Source organism: Triticum aestivum, chromosome 2D (genome assembly GCF_018294505.1).
Source record: "Triticum aestivum cultivar Chinese Spring chromosome 2D, IWGSC CS RefSeq v2.1, whole genome shotgun sequence".
In the NCBI taxonomy this organism is placed as follows: domain Eukaryota; kingdom Viridiplantae; phylum Streptophyta; class Magnoliopsida; order Poales; family Poaceae; genus Triticum; species Triticum aestivum.
The window spans coordinates 30890725-30903003 of NC_057799.1; positions in this window are offsets into that span (position 1 = coordinate 30890725).

Consider the following 12279-nt stretch of genomic DNA (forward strand, 5'->3'; position numbering starts at 1 on the left):
GATCTCCCTCTGCCGTGAGCAGCATCGCCGCCGATCTCCGCCACGGGCAGCAGCGCCGCGATTTCCTTTCTCTACCGTGAGCAGCGGCGCCACCATGAATAGCCAGCAGTCTCTGATTTGGCCGCAAGTCATCCCCAGCAGCCGAGCATCTTCTACAAGGCCGCCGGCGGCAGACCACGGTTTCCTTTTCCGTTGCTTGAACCAAACACATCGTGTAATCGCTCAGTCTGTGATCTAATACAGCGTATTCTCATTACAGTACTCAATACGTTACCTGCGTCCAACCAAACGCGTCGTGAATGTTTTGGCAAAACCCCTTGGGGAAACGGCGTCATGGACACTAGGCAGACTTTTATAGTATCAGCTTTTTAACCTGTGATTTTCTCCAACGGCTAGTTTTGAGCGGTCATACAAACCACGCCTTGGTAGGTTAAGGGAGATAATGTGCCAGTTTGGGCACCCTTGAGTTGTTGCTCATCTGCATGTTCGTTTGTTGAAACTGAGAAGATGGGAGCAACAACTCAAGTGCATGATGTATTGTTACTAACATTTTTCAAAGGTGGACCCATGGTCTATGTTGTTACTTTTAGTATGAGCAGAGTATATAATTTCTTCCCACAAAAAAAGTGGAGTATAATTAGTTTCTATCTTCAACACAATATCATGAGGCTTCTTTCCACTAGTAGAAAAAGAGGCTTCCATACGCCCCCATTAGTCCCCAAAATAATCGAACCGCGACAAAAGGGGTCTTTAGTCGCGGTTCGGGAGGAGACCCGCGACCAACTATCTGGGCCCAGCGCGCTCAGTCGACAGCTGGCGGACGGGATGGGCTTTAGTCCCGGTTGGCCTGGCCAACCGGGACTAAAGGTCCCCGAAGGCCTTTAGTCGCGGTTGGCCAGGCCAACCGGGACTAAAGGCCCATCCAGCTGGCGGACGGGAGGGGCTTTAGTCCCGGTTGGTCTGGCCAACCGGGACTAAAGGTCCCCGAAGGCCTTTAGTCGCGGTTGGCCAGGCCAACCGGGACTAAAGGCCCATCCCTATATATAGGACTCAGCTCACTTCACTTCACTCAGCTCACTTCACAATATTCAGCAGGGGGTGGTGGGTTTGCTTTTGGTTCCTCCTATGCACACAAGGTGTTCGATGAAATGCCCGAGAGCCTGAAACAAACATGATATGAAGTGTCCGAGCCACACTTGAGCTTTCTCATTTATTTTTCCTCCGCGATCGCGGTTAGCAACTTGAACCTTTCATGTGTCATTGATAAAATATGCATGTGTGTAGTTCATTGTTTAATTTGTATTATTTCTAGCTAGTTAGTTTAACAAATGCATGATGGTTAATTATATACTTTATATAATAATAATGCAGATGAATCGGCAATGGATGTACGGTCCCCGACTCTCCGGCGAGTTCACTACGGGTTTGAAAGATTTCCTCGTAGTGGCAAATGCGAACAAGCAGCAAGGTTTTATTATCTGTCCATGTGCTGTCTGTAAGAATCAGAAGGGTTACTCCTCCTCAAGAGACGTTCACATGCACCTGCTTCGGCACGGTTTCATGCGAAGCTATAATTGTTGGACCAAGCATGGAGAAAGAGGGGTTAGAATGGAAGAAGATGAAGAAGGGGATGATATCGATGACAACTATCATGATCATTTCGGTGATACTTTCATGGAGGATGATGCTGAAGGTGGGGAAGGGTTAGGTGAAGGTGAAGAAGAGGCACATGATGAGCCCGCTGATGATCTTGGTCGGACCATTGCTGATGCACGGAGACGCTGCGAAACTGACAAGGATAGGGAGAATTTGGATCGCATGTTAGAGGATCACAAAAAGTCGTTGTATCCAGGATGCGATAATAGTCTGAAAAAGCTGGGCTGCACACTGGATTTGCTAAAATGGAAGGCACAGGAAGGTGTAGGTGACTCATCATTTGAAAATTTGCTGAAAATGTTGAAGAATATGTTTCCGAAGAATAACGAGTTGCCCGCCAGTACGTACGAAGCAAAGAAGGTTGTCTGCCCTCTAGGTTTAGAGGTTCTGAAGATACATGCATGCATTAACGACTGCATCCTCTACCGCGGTGAATACGAGAATTTGAATGAATGCCCTGTATGCACTGCATTGCGTTATAAGATCAGAGGCGATGACCCTGGTGACGATGTTGAGGGCGAGAAACCCAGGAAGAGGGTTCCCGCCAAGGTGATGTGGTATGCTCCTATAATACCACGGTTGAAACGTCTGTTCAGGAACAAAAAGCATGCCAAGTCGTTGCGATGGCACAAAGAGGACCGTAAGTCCGACGGGGAGTTGAGACACACCGCTGATGGAACGCAATGGAGAAAGATCGACAGAGTGTTCAAAGATTTTGCAGCTGACGCAAGGAACATAAGATTTGGTCTAAGTACTGATGGCATGAATCCTTTTGGCGAGCAGAGCTCCAGCCATAGCACCTGGCCCGTGACTCTATGCATCTACAACCTTCCTCCTTGGTTGTGCATGAAGCGGAAGTTCATTATGATGCCAGTGCTCATCCAAGGTCCAAAGCAACCCGGGAACGACATCGATGTGTACCTAAGGCCATTAGTTGATGAACTTTTACAGTTGTGGGCCAGACCTGGTGTACGTGTCTGGGATGAGCACAAAGGAGAGGAATTTGACCTACGAGCGTTGCTTTTTGTAACCATCAACGATTGGCCTGCTCTCAGTAACCTTTCGGGACAGACAAATAAGGGATACAATGCATGCACGCACTGCTTACATGAGACTGAAAGTGTACGTTTGGTTAATTGTAAGAAGAACGTGTACCTGGGTCATCGTCGATTTCTTCCCCGAAATCATAACGTAAGAAAGAAAGGCAAGCATTTCAACGGCAAGGCAGATCACCGGCCGAAGCCTGCGGAACGTACTGGTGCTGAGATATTTGATATGGTCAAGGATTTGAAAGTCATCTTTGGAAAGGGTCCTGGCGGACAATCAGTTCCGCGGGGAGTTGACGGGCACGCACCCATGTGGAAGAAGAAATCTATATTTTGGGAGCTAGAATATTGGAAAGTCCTAGATGTCCGCTCTGCAATCGACGTGATGCATGTTACGAAGAATATTTGCGTGAACCTGCTAACCTTCTTGGGCGTGTATGGGAAGACAAATGATACAAAGGAAGCACGGCAGGACCAGCAACTTTTGAAAGACCCAGATGACCGGCATCCGGAATGGTTTCAAGGTCGTGCCAGCTACGTTCTTACCAAAGAAGAGAGGGTCATTTTTTTTTGAATGCCTGAGCAGTATGAAGGTCCCGTCTGGCTTCTCGTCGAATATAAAGGGAATAATAAACATGGCGGAGAAAAAGTTCCAAAACCTGAAGTCTCACGACTGCCACGTGATTATGACGCAATTGCTTCCGATTGCTTTGAGGGGGCTCCTACCGGAAAATGTTCGAGTAGCCATTGTGAAGCTATGTGCATTCCTTAATGAAATCTCTCAGAAGGTAATCAATCCAGAAGATCTACCACGGTTACAGAACGATGTGGTCCAATGCCTTGTCAGTTTCGAGTTGGTGTTCCCACCATCCTTCTTCGATATTATGACGCACCTCCCGCTCCACCTAGTCGAAGAGATTTCCATTCTCGGTCATGTATTTCTACACAATATGTTCCCCTTTGAGAGGTTCATGGGAGTATTAAAGAAATATGTTCGTAACCGTGCTAGGCCAGAAGGAAGCATCGTCAAGGGCTGTGGAAATGAGGAGGTAATTGAGTTCTGTATTGACTATGTTCCTGACCTTAAGCCGATTGGTATTCCTCAATCGCGGCACGAGGGGAGACTAAGTGGAAAAAGCAAGATCGGAAGGAAATCCACGATATGTATGGACGGTCATTCTATGACTGAAGCACACCACACAGTTCTGCAAAATTCCAGCTTGGTGGCTCCGTACTTCGAGCAACACAAGAATATTTTACGCTCGGACAACCCGGGGAAGCTTGAATCCTGGATTAGAAAGGCCCACATGGAGACGCTCGGACACCACACAGTCGCGGTTGGTGTCCCCAACCGGGACTAAAGGTACCTTTAGTCGCGGTTGGCATCCCCAACCGGGACTAATGCTTTTCCTATATAAGTGTGGCACTTAGGATTTTTCCACATTCTACCCCGACGCTTCGACGCCGCCAGGCTGCTCCTCGTTGCTGTCGCCGTTGCCGCGCCCTGCCCCGTCGTCGCCCGCTCCTCCTCGCCGTCGCCAACGCCTCCCCGACCTCGCCGTCGTCAACGCCTCCCCGACCTCGCCCTGCCCCAGTGAGCTCCGACGCCCTGCCCCGTCGCCGCCCGCTCCTCCTCGCCGTCGCCAACGCCTCGCCGCCGCCCCTGCCCTGCCCTGCCCCTGCTCGCCGCCCGACGCGCTGCCCCTGCCCCTGCCCGCCGCCCGCTGCCCCTGCCCCTGCCCTGCCCGCCGCCCGCCGCCGCCTGCCTGCCGTCCTCCGCCTCCCGCTGCCGCCTGCCATCCTCCGCCTGCCGCCGCCGCCTGCCGTCCTCCGCCTCCCGCCGCCGCCTGCCGTCCTCCGCCTCCCGCCGCCGCCGCCACAAACGAAGGAAAAAACAAAAGAAAAGAAAAACAAAGAAAACAAAGAAAAACAAAAGAAAAACAGAAGAAAACAAAGAAAAACAAAACAAAAGAAAAACAAAGAAAACAAAACAAAAACAAAAGAAAAACAGAAGAAAACAAAGAAAAACAAAAGAAAAACAAAGAAAACAAAACAAAAACAAAAGAAAAACAGAAGAAAACAAAGAAAAACAAAAGAAAAACAAAGAAAACAAAACAAAGAAAAACAAAAGAAAAAAAAGAAAAAGAAAAACAGAAGAAAAACAAAGAAAACAGAAGAAAACAAAGAAAACAAATCAAAAACAAAAGAAAAACAGAAGAAAACAAAAGAAAAACAGAAGAAAACAAAAGAAAAACAAAGAAAACAAAACAAAAACAAAAGAAAAACAGAAGAAAACAAAGAAAAACAAAACAAAAACAAAGAAAACAAAACAAAGAAAAATAAAGAAAAACAAAAGAAAAACAAAGAAAACAAAAGAAAAACAGAAGAAAAACAAAGAAAACAAAAGAAAATCATAAGAAAACAAAGAAAACAAAACAAAAACAAAAGAAAAACAGAAGAAAACAAAAGAAAAACAGAAGAAAACAAAAAAAAACAAAGAAAACAAAAGAAAAACAAAAGAAAAACAGAAGAAAACAAAGAAAAACAAAAGAAAAACAAAGAAAAACAAAAGAAAAACAAAGAAAACAAAACAAAGAAAAACAAAGAAAACAAAAGAAAAGAAAACAAAACAAAATAAGAAAAGGAAGAAGAAAAGGAAAAACAAAATAAGAAAAGGAAAAAGAAAAGAAAAAAGAAAAGGAAAAACAAAATACTTGGCAGTGCTAAACAAAAACTTCTATGCAAATTAGTGCTCAATAATCTTATTTTTTAATTCCTCCTCCTCTATGTCCCCTTAATCTTATTTTTTAATTCCTTTATACTTAAAGAATTTTTACTACATGCAGGAGTGACATATGGCGGACGATAGAGCCGAGCCGCTTAGGGATCCGGAGGCTGAACGTTATTTAATGGGCATCATCAACAACGAGATTCCTTATGTGCCGGGCTCAGAATATGAGCAAGAAGAGGATGTAGTCTCTTCTTTTCTGAACCTTGATGGTGATCAAGAAGGCGATAATCAAGAAGGTGAAGGAACGGACATTGTCGACGGAGGTCAACCGTCAACAAACGACGATCTCGAATTGCAAGTAGCAACCACCTCCGGCGAGGTATATATATACATTGAGCCTCTCGTGATACAAACTTACTGAAATGTGAATACATATGTATTAACGCGCGCGACTCTCTTTCTTTTTTAGCCCTCGGCCGGATCGAGTACGACAAAGCGTGGCAAATCCAAGGCGATGAAAACAGGAGAAACATATGCCATTGAGTTTGTCAGTGAAACCGGCAAGCCCCTACAGCACACCTCAAAGTTTATCAACCAATGCGGAGTCGTTGTTAGAGACAACGTCCTGATCACCGTCCAGGAATGGAAGGAGCCAAAGAAGGCACGTCTTGGTTTCAGTTTTGTCGACAAGAGAACGAAAAAGGATTGCTGGAGAAAGCTTATGGAACATTTCATTCTACCTCCGGAATACAACAAAGTCGATGAATTCGGTAACGAGGTTCCGGGTGGACGTGAGAGGAGGAGGCTAGTTAAAGAGTTCGCTCTTCAGAAGATGGGCGAAGCATTCCGGAACTTCAAGAAAAATTTAACCCGTGACTATGTCAACAAGGGCAAGACTCCGGATTTCAATGGACAACATGAGAAACTGAAAGATGATTGGCCAGAATTTGTGAGGCAAAAGCAATCGGAGCATTTCAAGGAAATATCGAAAAAAAATAAGGATAATGCGTGTAAGAAAAAGTTCCATCATATTATGGGGCCAGGAGGATACCGCCTTTCGGAGCCTAGTGTTGGAAATATGCCCTAGAGGCAATAATAAATGGTTATTATTATATTTCTTTGTTCATGATAATTGTCTATTGTTCATGCTATAATTGTATTGTCCGGAAATCGTAATACATGTGTGAATACATAGACCACAAAGTGTCCCTAGTAAGCCTCTAGTTGACTAGCTCGTTGATCAACAGATAGTCATGGTTTCCTGACTATGGACATTGGATGTCATTGATAACGGGATCACATCATTAGGAGAATGATGTGATGGACAAGACCCAATCCTAAGCATAGCATAAAAGATCGTGTAGTTTCGTTTGCTAGAGCTTTTCCAATGTCAAGTATCTTTTCCTTAGACCATGAGATCGTGCAACTCCCAGATACCGTAGGAGTGCTTTGGGTGTGCCAAACGTCACAACATAACTGGGTGACTATAAAGGTGCACTACGGGTATCTCCGAAAGTGTCTGTTGGGTTGGCACGGATCGAGACTGGGATTTGTCACTCCGTGTGACGGAGAGGTATCTCTGGGCCCACTCGGTAATGCATCATCATAATGAGCTCAATGTGACTAAGGCGTTAGTCACGGGATCATGCATTGCGGTACGAGTAAAGAGACTTGCCGGTAACGAGATTGAACAAGGTATTGGGATACCGACGATCGAATCTCGGGCAAGTAACATACCGATTGACAAAGGGAATTGTATACGGGATTGATTGAATCCTCGACACCGTGGTTCATCCGATGAGATCATCGTGGAACATGTGGGAGCCAACATGGGTATCCAGATCCCGCTGTTGGTTATTGACCGGAGAGGCGTCTCGGTCATGTCTGCATGTCTCCCGAACCCGTAGGGTCTACACACTTAAGGTCCGGTGACGCTAGGGTTGTAGAGATATATGTATGCGGAAACCCGAAAGTTGTTCGGAGTCCCGGATGAGATCCCGGACGTCACGAGAGGTTCCGGAATGGTCCGGAGGTGAAGAATTATATATATAGGAAGTCCAGTTTCGGCCACCGGGAAAGTTTCGGGGGTTACCGGTATTGTACCGGGACCACCGGAAGGGTCCCGGGGGTCCACCGGGTGGGGCCACCTATCCCGGAGGGCCCCATGGGCTGAAAGTGGAAGGGAACCAGCCCTTAGTGGGCTGGGGCGCCCCCCTTGGGCCTCCCCCCATGCGCCTAGGGTTGGGAACCCTAGGGGGGGGGGAGTTCCCCCTTGCCTTGGGGGGCAAGGCAACCCCTTTCCCCCCTTGTGGCCGCCGCCCCCCCCCCCCCCTTGAGATCCCATCTCTTGGGGCCGGCGCCCCCCAGGGGGCCTATATGAAGGGGGGGAGGGAGGCCTTTTCTCGCAGGTACGAGAGATTGCACAACCTTGCCTTGAACGAGGCAGCACATAACAGCCTTGGGTGCCTCCCTCCTCCCCTGCAACACCTCTCTCTCTCTCTCTCTCTCTCTCGCAGAAGCTTAGCAAAGCCCTGCCGAGACCCGCTACATCCACCACCACGCCGTCGTGCTGTTGGATCTCCATCAACCTCTCCTTCCCCCTTGCTGGATCAAGAAGGAGGAGACGTCGCTGCACCGTACGTGTGTTGAACGCGGAGGTGCCGTCCGTTCGGCACTCGGTCATCGGTGATTTGGATCACGGCGAGTACGACTCCGTCATCCACGTTCATTGGAACGCTTCCGCTCGCGATCTACAAGGGTATGTAGATGCACTCCCTTCCCCTCGTTGCTAGTATACTCCATAGATGCATCTTGGTGAACGTAGGAAAATTTTAAAATTATGCTACGATTCCCAACACCTAGGTGGCAGAAGATGGAGGAGGACCTGAGGGTGCGAGGAATCCCTCTAGGTACAGAGGGATGGGACCCAAGGGCCAAAAGCTGGTGGTACGGGCATGGGGGATCGCTAGACCCGGAGACAGGGGTGTGTGTTCACCGGAAGAAAAAGTTTGCTCCCACCCAAGCCCTTATTGACGCAATGACCCAAGCTCAAGAGGGCTTGATCAGGTTCAACAGAGAGAAAGACGCACTGACAACAGCCCTCGGGAATGATGAACACGGAGGACGTGTACGAGGCAAAGGCAAAGTTCCGTGGAAAGTAGGGTTTTCCCAGGACAATGACCCGTACTGTTACAGAAGCCGTAAGAGAAAGACGGACCGGGATGCAGATCTTATGGCGAAGTTTGCATCGGAACTCCATGAGTTGAAGCAGACCGTGCATGAACTAGTAAAAGAAAAATCGGCTGCAGGGCCACATGAAGATCATGAAGCGGATCGCGGAAGCCAGCAGCGGAGAAGCAGCGTGGCTTCCACGGATGCCCCGCCTGGTGCTAGTGCACCGATGATCAAGATTCGTGCACCGGAGCCTCACTACCCCGTGGATGATGTAAAGGAGATGAAAGAATGTGATCTGCATTATCCCGTGGGGAACGTTTTCATGAAGGTAGCTAGCGGCAGTGCTTTACCCTGTACACCTGGAGCACTCCACCACAACAACCCCATTGCATATGGCTATGCTCGTGTCACGGTGGAAGACATAGTCCAAGGGTTTGAGGACCTGGAGATTGACAAAGCTACACCCGAAGGGGAGAGAAGACTTGGAGATGTCAAGCGCCAGATCGTTCTATGGAAAAGAAGTACATAGTGTTTCCAGGCGAGGCGCCAAGGCTAGCAAGTCCACCCCCCTCCGATGGGGGTGGTGGTGGTGGTGGTGGCGGTGGTGGCGGTGGTGGCGGTGGTGGTGGTCGTGGTGGTTCACCTACACCTCCTTCACGCCATTCGACGCCGTCCCCCGATCCACAACCTCCGGCGGGTACGATGCCCCCCAATCCTCCTCCGGCGGGTACGATGCCCCCCAATCCACCTCCGGCGAAGAAGCAGAAGCAGGCGGACAGCAAGGAAACCCGCTCCTGGACTATTAACCCGGACCCTTATGTACCTAAGACCACAAGGGTACCGGAGCCATCACTGAAGCCTCTCCTCCCAAGGCCTTGGGAACTTAGTGAAGCTGAAACCAAATTGGCCGCGTCTGCTGATTATGAGAAATGGAAGGCGGATATGAAGGCGATAAAAGAGCCTGAGCCCAAGCAAGTATTCACTGAGAAGCAAAAGAAGTGGGCTAAGGATTTTTTGACGACACCGTCCCAAGCCGAGCTGAATATGCCTGACGACTATGGACATGAACTTCGTAGGCAAGCAAAAATATTGAAGGAGGAGAAAGAAGAAAGTAAAAAAAGCGGGAAACAAGTTGACCAGCTCGGGATGCAGAAGAAACAATCGATCCCCCCGCTCATAGTGAAAGCCGGTCCGGAAGAGGACCCCGAGATCATAGCAGCTGCGGCAGCACTTGGATTGACTGTAGCGAGTGCCATGAAACAAGCGTCCGAGATGGGTTTGACTCTTCGTGCCTTCTTAGGCCTTGAGGATGCGCCAGTATGTGAGATAGCATTACAATATGTGCGGAATGGGCCTCTCGTCGAGCCTGCGCGGGAAAAGAGTCTACCACCACAAATGGGAAATCTGCTACGTTGGTACAAGCAATTCATAACATGGGCCGACAAAGAATATGTTTATGCGGATGTTACAGAGGAGCATCACACCAAACGGTACTCTGTACAAGTTCATATGAGTGAATTGTTCCAGCTGTTCAATCTGCGCGACCTCGACAAATCTATGCTGAGTTGCTACGTTCTGTAAGTGATTTATTTCTACCTCATCTCGTTCTTCATTGCCTGCACTATATATATATATATATATATATATATAGTCCTAACTATATTGTTGCGTACGCTATTATGCAGATTGAAGATTTGGGAATGCAAAACAAGAAACATCCATGATGTTGGGTTCATTGACCCACATATCGTTAATGGACATGTGTTACAAAATCACCCCGAAGACGTGGAGAAAGACTTGTACAAGTTTCTTAGAAAGCATCAACTCAAAAGTCATATTCTATTTTCTTACCATTTTGGGTGAGTGTTTCTCTCTTGTGCCCATTTTCTTTTGTTTACTCCATGCATGGTATGTCTAATCGATGAGTTATGCATGACTGTGCATGTAACGTGTCCGCAGGTTCCACTGGATTCTGCTAAATATTAAACTTCACACCTCCAGAGTTCTAATCATGGACTCTATGGATTCGGATCCAAAGCGTTGGGCCGACATGAGAAAAATGCTGCAAAAGTAATTATTTTCAATCATTTGAGCTCTATATCGATCGGTCTCTTTCGTTCATTTCCTAATATCAAGTAACTAATAACTCCCTTGTTCATTTAATTTTCTTTGCCCTGTAGGGTTTGGAGACGGTTGTCAGAAGAAATTGTCGGTGAATTCAAACATGAGCTAGATTTTAGAAGGTTAGTTAATGTGGATAAGCAGCCACCGGGGACCAATCTATGTGGATACTATGTTTGTGAGAACATCTGGAGACACACCTCTGAGCGGAAGGCATCGGATAGCGTGCGGAAGGCGACGGATAACTTGCGGAGGAGGCTTAGTCCAGAAGCTCGCTTCCGACCAATTCAAGATGAATTAGCAGGATTTTTCATGAGGGAAGTCATCAATCCTAAAGGAGAACACTATACCGAGGACGAAGAAATTTATATGCATACCCGAGATTGAAACTTGTTCGAAGTTGTATATGGTCATCCATCCTAATTGTGTATGGAAACTTGTTCGAAGTTGTATATGGTCACCCGAGATTGAATATATATTATATATTCCTCTTGAATTCTTCTTGTTTGAAATTTCATATGCATGTATATAGTAGCGTAGAATATGTGTACTGAAACTTCATCAAAATTAAAATAAAACACAAAATAAAATATAAAAGAAATAAAACACTACAAATTAAAAAGAAACCAGGTTTAGGGGGGCTAAAACCCTAAACCTGCGGAGGAGGCCTTTAGTCCCGGTTAGCCACGAGAACCGGGACTAAAGGTCCTCCGCCCCGACGGACCCCTGGCGCCCACGTGGACGGGCCTTTAGTCCCGGTTAGCCACGAGAACCGGGACTAAAGCCTTTAGTCGCGGTTCGTAAGAGGCGCGACTAAAGGGGGGGTGTCTTTAGTCGCGCATATTTAGTCCCGGTTGCACAGCCGGGACTAAAGGCCTTTGCGAACCGGGACTAAAGGCCTTTTTTCTACCAGTGTTCATTTTTGATATCTCTCATGCATGTAAGAATCCCGCCCACCAATCATTGAACATAGAAGTTGTATGACTGTTATAGGCATTGCTTTGTATGACCTTTTTTTTTCCTTTTTGCATGACAAAGTTAGTTAGGTTCATGAAAGTCATATGACTATCCCTATATAGTATCATAGTTATCATGGTAGCATAAATACTACCAGTTTCTCATATTTAACCCATTCCAAATCCCATTGACGTTGAGTATTAAGAAGTGGATACATTCGTTAATTCCAGCATATTAGATAGGATAATTTGTGATATTGGAGTATACCAAAACATAGAAGGCATGGGGTTTCGATAGGACATGCATGTGTTCATTGTTCTGTATGAAGCTATGGCTAGTATACCTCAGGCATCTCTCCTTTTCAAGTACATCATAAGTCTTATGACAGCTTTCCATCAAAACTACAACGATGGCATCCACTATTGATCGTCCGTAGCTCTTGGCTTGATCACCTTCTCTGCACGGGCGTAAGGTCAGCTGATGGTGCGTTTCGGGCACCACAATACAGCAGGCTGTAATGGAGCGCCGATTCTCTGCTTGCATGCACCCAGTCCCGAGCTGTTCATGCATGTGTTTTCCCATCGGTGGATCATT